Source organism: Microtus pennsylvanicus, chromosome 2 (assembly GCF_037038515.1).
Source record: "Microtus pennsylvanicus isolate mMicPen1 chromosome 2, mMicPen1.hap1, whole genome shotgun sequence".
NCBI lineage: Eukaryota > Metazoa > Chordata > Mammalia > Rodentia > Cricetidae > Microtus > Microtus pennsylvanicus.
The window spans coordinates 6,585,751-6,592,851 of NC_134580.1; positions in this window are offsets into that span (position 1 = coordinate 6,585,751).

Here is a 7,101-nt window from a genome sequence, read left to right on the forward strand (position 1 = left end):
TGCTCTTAGTTGCTGAGCCATCTCTCCAGCCCCTCAGGTTTTTTTGTTTGTTTTGTTTTGTTTTTTAATTTTAGACAAGGTCTCTCGATGTAGCTTTGGCTGACCTTGAGCTCTCTATGTAGACCAATGTGGCTAAAATACTCAGAGATCTACTTGCCTGGGCCTTTCAAGTGTTGAGGGTAAAGGGGTGTGTCACCATGTCTGGCTTATGAAACATTTCTTATTTCAAAATGCGGCAGTAAGAACTCTACAAATATGTCTAGTCAGAAATCAGGAAGAAAAAAATGGAAACCGTTTAAAGCTCCTTGGACAGTGAGAGGTCAGGGCAAGGCCGTTCTGAAAACGTCAAATATATGGAAAATGGGACCCAGTGTATTGACATAATTCAGGCAAGCTGCATGCGTGTGAAAACTAGCACCTGCCCCATGATGCAAAGTAAACAGGGGAAGCTGTACCAGCCAAAACCAAAGAGGGGCAGAGACTTCTCTGAATCAGAAAGTGGTTTTTGAAGCTGAGCAATGGTGGTGCATGCCAATAATCCCAGCACTTGCGAGGCAGAGGTAGGTGGATCTCTGTGAGTTCAAGACCAGCCTGGTCTACAGAGTGAGTTCCAGACAGCCAGGGATACACAGAGAAACCCTATCAAAAAAAAAAAAAAGCTGGGCATGAATGGCTTAAGCTTTTAGTCCCAGCACTTGAAAGGTAGAAGCAGGAGGATCTCTGAGTTCGAGGCCAGCCTGGTCTGCAGTTCCAAGACAATCAAGACTACACAGAGAAACTCTGTCTCAAAAACAAAGTCAACCAAACAAAAAGGTAATACTTATTTCTCCCAGGCTATCACAAAATAAAGGAAACCATTTGTTTGTATTGAGACAACTTATTGCAGCCCAGGCTGTTGTTGAATTCACGATCTTCCTGCCTCAGCACTCCCAAGTGCTGGACTCACAAGCCAAGCTAGAAAGGAACATGCATTCCAATGTGTGTATATGCCTGTGCCCCTGCCCAGGTCTCATGCAGCCCAAGCTGGCCTCAAACTCTATGTGGCCAAGGATGACCTTCATTTCTGATCCCCCATCCCATCTCCTCTATGCAGAGATGATTCATGGGTATGTGTCACTATGGTTTATAATTGAACATTTTTATTTTCTATTTTATGTGCATTTGGTGTTTTGCCTGTAATTATGTCTGTGTAAGGGTGGCAGAAGCCCTGGAATTGGGGTTACAGACAGTTGTGAGTTGACATGTGGGTACAGGGAATCAAACCGGGGTCCTGTGGCAGAGCAGCCAGTGCTCTCTGGCTGAGTCATCTCTCCAGCACCCAAAGTCTGTTATTCTCTTTTCATCCTTGGGGAGAAAGTGAGGAACTCATTTAACTGATGAACCATGGGCTAAAGTCTCACCCAAACCTTGTTTGGATTTTTGTATTACATTTCAGACGTGTTTATCTGCACTCTTACAAACAGCACTACCCTAATTAGAACATTTTAAAGACAGCTGTCTTATTAAAATTTAAAACCCTGGGAGATGTATTACAGTCAGAAGTTCAAAAGCCCGTTCTCCAGTGCCCTCAAGCCATGGGCAATGACAGGAGGCAGCAGAGGATGGGCACCTCTTCCCCAAACTCACCCTTGGTCTTCCTATTGGACATGAACTATATATTCCCGTGGGAGGATTACAAATGAGGAACTCGCCGGGCAGTGGTGGCACATGCATTTAATCCCAGCACTTGGGAGACAGAGGCAGGTGGAGCTCTGTGAGTTCGAGGCCAGCCTGGTCTACAGAGCAAGATCCAGGACAGGCTCCAGAGAAACTCTGTCTCAAACCCTCGCCCCCATAAAAAAAGGAATGAGGGACTCTGCAGTCTGCAGTAGGTCTTAAATTCTCATGTGACATTTGGTCCTACTACATCTTCCAATGGCCTTGAAATTCTAGACAGAAATGTAGCTCAGTTTTTCTGTTTAAGAATTCACTTATTCTTATGTGCCTTGGTGTTTTGCCTGTGTAAGGGTGCCAGAATCCCTGGGACTGGAGTTACAGACAGTTGTGAGCTGCCATGTGGGTGCTGGGAATTGAACCCATGTCTGCTAGAGGAGCAGCCAGTGCTCTTACCTGCTGAGCCATCTCTCCAGCCCCAACAGCTCAGTTTCTGAAGGTAGGACTTTTATTTCCCAGTTACGTATGCATTTATAATGTATTTAGTGTTTGTTGTAGAGGTCACACACTGTGGCATGTCTGTGGAGGTCAGATGACAACTTGCCTGAGTCTTCCACCATGTGGGCTTTAAAAATTAAATCACATTGTCAAGCTTGGCAGCAAGCTTCTCTGTCCCCAGAACCATCTTACTGGCCTCTTGTGTTTGGGGAAAGATTCTCACATATCCCAGGCAGGCTTTGAACTCCTGATCCTCCTGCCCCCACCTCTGACGTGTTTGGATTACAGGTGTGCACTACTCTACCCAGCTAGAATCAGCACAGCACTTGGCCCTCAGGAAGAAGGGGCAGGGGGATCTCTGTGAGTTCGAGGCCTCAGACATCCAGAGCTACCAAGTGAGACAACAGTTTTGGTATTTTTTTTTTTTAAGTTGGCTTAGCAGAATTTCTCTGTGCACGGCACTTTACAGGGTGGTATGTTACACCAGACGCCCAGCAAAGAAACCAAGTTCTAATTGGTGTCTATAGTCAGAGCTAGCTCACCTTGCAAGGAAAAAAGTGTCCATCCATTAGACTACATGTGCAGTAAAGGTCATCTCATGTATGGAACATACGTGAAGTCCAGTATTTTAAATTATATGCTACAATGACTGCTGTGGAATCCTGTTCTTCATGCGCAGAGGCCATTACCATCGCTATCAGAGCAGCTGTGGCTACCCATAAACCACCGCCACAGTCAGAACTGTTGATGCTCTCTCATACAAATACTGGGCCGGGAGGGACATTAGACCCTCACCTGAGGTTCCAACTATCCTTCCCGCCTCCTCTCCCCAGACATAGATGGTTCTGCCCAGCTTCATATAGACTTAAGAGGAACATAGGGCAATTGGAAGGTTAAGTGAAGTAGGGGTGCCATCTATCCGGCTGAGAGTTTTCAATGATTTGGTTATTTTGGGATCACCCACGCTCTTTTAAGTAAGCCAGTAAACGTGAAGGTTCAACAAGCTGGACTCAGGTGGAATTGTATCTTTGGTCTGCTGTGGGTGGGTCCCTTATCTGAGATGAGTAGATGTTTGCTCAGGACTCCCTAGGAAAAGTTAACAATGACAAAATGTGTGAGGGTTTGAAAGAAAATGGCCCTCAAAGGGAGTGGCATTATTAGGTGTGGCCTTGATAGAGGAAGTGTGTCACTGTGGGGGTGGGCTTTGAGGTCTCCTATGCTCAAGCTGCTCCCAGTGTAACAGACTACTTCCTGTTGCCTACAAGATACAGCATTCTCAGCTACTTCTCCAGCATCATGTCTGCGTGCATGTTGCCATGTCCCACAGTGATAATGGACTGAACCTCTGAAAATGTAAGCCACCCCAATTTTTGAGCTGCCCCCCCCCAAAAATATATATGACAAGCACCAAAACTACAAAGAAACCCTGTCTCGGGGGTGGGGGAAACCAAAATAAATAAATAAATAAAAAATAAAAACGAGGCACTGTCTGGACAATGGCAGCATGTGCCTTTAATCCCAGCACTTAGAAAGCAGAGGCAGGTGATCTCTGAGTTTGAGGCCAGCCTCATCTACAGAGGAAGTCCCATGACAGCCAAGGGGAGAGAGAAACCTTGTCTCAAAACCAAACCAAACCAAACCAAACCAAACAGTGCATACTGGGATCTGAACCTGGATCTTCAGGCTTGAACAGGAAGTGTTTCACCCATGACTCACCTCTCCGGCCCCAGGACATAGTGTTTTCTGGGTATCTTTTGTGACAGATCCCTTTGTACAGTCCCAGCTCACCCCTGCAGATGCTCAGGATTTATGCCAGTCTAGACCCTGCCACCATGTTTCCAATTAAGGATATATTTGCAAATAACAGAGATGAGCTCTGATATCAACAAGTGCCCAGCTGTTTGCAACTGGACAGGAAGCCTGTGTCCTGTGATCTGCCCCACCTCTGGTGTCCAGTGTGATTCTGATCAGGGCTTTCAACACAAGCTGATCATAAATCCAATTTTAGAGAAAGTACAAGTTTTTCTCTTCCAGCAACCCTGTAGCTCCAATTAGATGTCACAGGGGAAAGACTGATTGCACTTAAGAGCCTAATCACAAGTGTGTAGTATGTAAATACAGGGAACAGAAGAGCTTAGGGACACACAAACCCACCCAAAGTACTCAAGAGAAACAGGCCAAACCAGCAGAAGTCTAACTGAGCAAGCCTATCCTGTTTCCTTATCTTCTGTGAAGAAATTAACTAAAATCCCTGGCATTTAAGGTCCCCGGTGTGCCTGGTGTATTCCTTGGAGCTGCTTCCAGGGTAGAGTGCCAAGACCAGTGCAGAGATCAACAACTTCTTTGTGTAGACACTGTAGTTCCAAATGTCAGACAGGGGACTCAATGGGGCCTCCAGTTTGCAACTGAAGTGTTCCCTCCCCCTCCCCCGTATCCCTGATCTCTCAAAATCTCCCTCTTTTTGAGACAGGGTCTCAATGTGTCCTGGATGTCCTGGAATCACCGTGATCAGGCTGGCCTTGAATTTACAGAGATCCACCCACCTCTGCTTCCCTAGTTCTGGACCACGGCTGATCCCCTAATCTTTTTCTTTTTTAATTATATTTTACCTATTTTTGTGCTGTGACGTGTGTATGTATGTTTATGTGTGCCAAGGTACGCATGTCCAAATCTCCCTCCATGTGGACCCTGGGGATCAAACGTAGGTTGTCAGGCTTGGTAGCAAGTTTCTTCACCCCTGAGCTACCTCACATGCCCCCTCACCCCTACTCCTTTTTGAGGCAAAGCCCCTTGTATCACAGGCTGATCTTCAGGATAGCAAATGGGTACCACTGTGCAGAGGATGACACCAGGGCTTCTGGTGTGCTAGACAAGCGCTCTATCAACTGAGCAACATCCCGTTGTCTTTTGTTTCCCAGGCTGGCTTTAAACCTGGAGCCCAAGCAGGCTGTCAATGTCCATCCTTCTGGGTGGCTGAAATGCAGGCTCCTTCAGGATCTTCTCAAGAGGAAGCTGGGTCAGAATTATGTGAGCACGAGACTTGGAGACCTGTGGGGCAACAGAGACCTTCAAGAGGGGGGAGGTGGAGTAAAAGGCAGACGCAGCTGTGGTGTTCAAGAGGTTGACAAATGTATTTTCTAGGCCAGGGAGACAAATGACTCATTTGGCAGATGCTTAACATACAAACACAAGGACCAGAGTTTGAACCACCAAACCCACATGAAAAGACAAGCACGGTGGTGGGCTCCTATAATCCAGTACTGCGGAGAAGACATGAGGAGGGACCCTTGGGCTTGTTGGGCAGACAGTCACTCTAGCCTGATCAGTGAGCTCAAAAAGTACAATGGAAAGTTGGTGATAGCCCAGTAGTTAAAGCACTTACTATGCTGTAGGAGACAGAGGTCCTTGTGCTCACAGACAAACACTGGGGAAACCAGAAATGTTAAATACACAGGGTTCTCTCTTTGAAGAAGATGTCTGTTTTCTGCCCTGAAGACTGGGAATGGACTGGCTAACAGACTGTGACCTCTGCAATACGGTACCGCCAGGCCATACCTGGCTCCCCCAGATCCTTGCGTGTATCTCAAGCATCCTCCCCATATCCTTATCTTGAGCACTGTTCTCCAGTCAATACAAAGAACCCATCTATATGGGAGAAGTCACATGAACTTTACAAATAGGACCAGAGGCCGGGCAATGGTGGCGCATGCCTTTAATCCCAGCACTCGGGAGGCAGAGGCAGACGGATCTCTGTGAGTTCGAGACCAGCCTGGTCTACAGAGCTAGTTCCAGGACAGGCTCCAAAGCCACAGAGAAACCCTGTCTCGAAAAACCAAAAAAAAAAAAAAAAAAAAAAAGGGCCAGAGGTGGTTCACAGCCTGATGACCTTTGCTCTATTTGTATGACAAAGATCATGCCAGATACTCCCCCCCAAGACCTTAACATGTCAAATGTAGTCAACATACAGAACAAGCCCATTAAGTACTTTACAAAGGTTTTTTTTTTTTCTTAAAGATTTGCTATTATGTATACAGTGTTCTGCCTGAATGTATGTCCACAGGCCAGAAGAGGGCGCCAGATCTCATTACTGAAGGTTGTGAGCCACCATGTGGCTGCTGGGGATAGAACTCAGGACCTCTGGAAAAGCAGCCAGTGCTCTTAACCTGAGTCCTCTCTCCTGACCCTAAAAAGTTTTGATGTAGCCATGCTTTAAACTTTATCGTGCACATGGGACTGAGTTATCGCCAGGAAACTTTTCTAAGTTGTGCTGTACTTAAATATGCCTATGATAAACAGCTCAGGGTCAGTCTCGAAGTCTGAACCAACACAGGCTACTGAGTCGTGTTGAAGCGATTTCCTTCTTGCCTCACGCAGACTGACACTCTGCTGGCCGTGGTGTTGACAGACCCTCCCACACTGTGCGAGCATGAAGACCTGAATTTGGACCCTGAGCCCTCGCAAAAAAGCCAGGCACAGCAGTGTGTACTCGGTGATGCCAGGGAGTTCCCAGGCAGACTCTGGGGAGAGGACAAGCATTAGGTTCGATAAGGCTCTGTCTCAGACACAGGTGGGAAGACAGACACCCAGTACCAATCACTGGCCTCCACACAGGTGCACAACGCACACAAACAAATGCGTTTTCCTGGATGAGCTGAGCATAACTGTGGCTCATGCTTGTTGCTCTTGAGCTGTATGGAGACATCGGTTTGACAGCTGCCCCTTTCCTTTCCAGCAGAAGCTCTTCACTTCTGGCTTTTGTTGTGGGGACCAAGTCTAGGACCCTGTGCATACTAAGGACCACCAAGCCACCCCAACCAATTTCTGGTTCTTTACTCATTTATTTTTGGCTTTTTGACACCAGGTTTCTCTGTAGCTTTGGAGCCTGTCCTGGAACTAGCTCTTGTAAACCAGGCTGGCCTCGAACTCACAGAGATCCACCTGCCTCTGCCT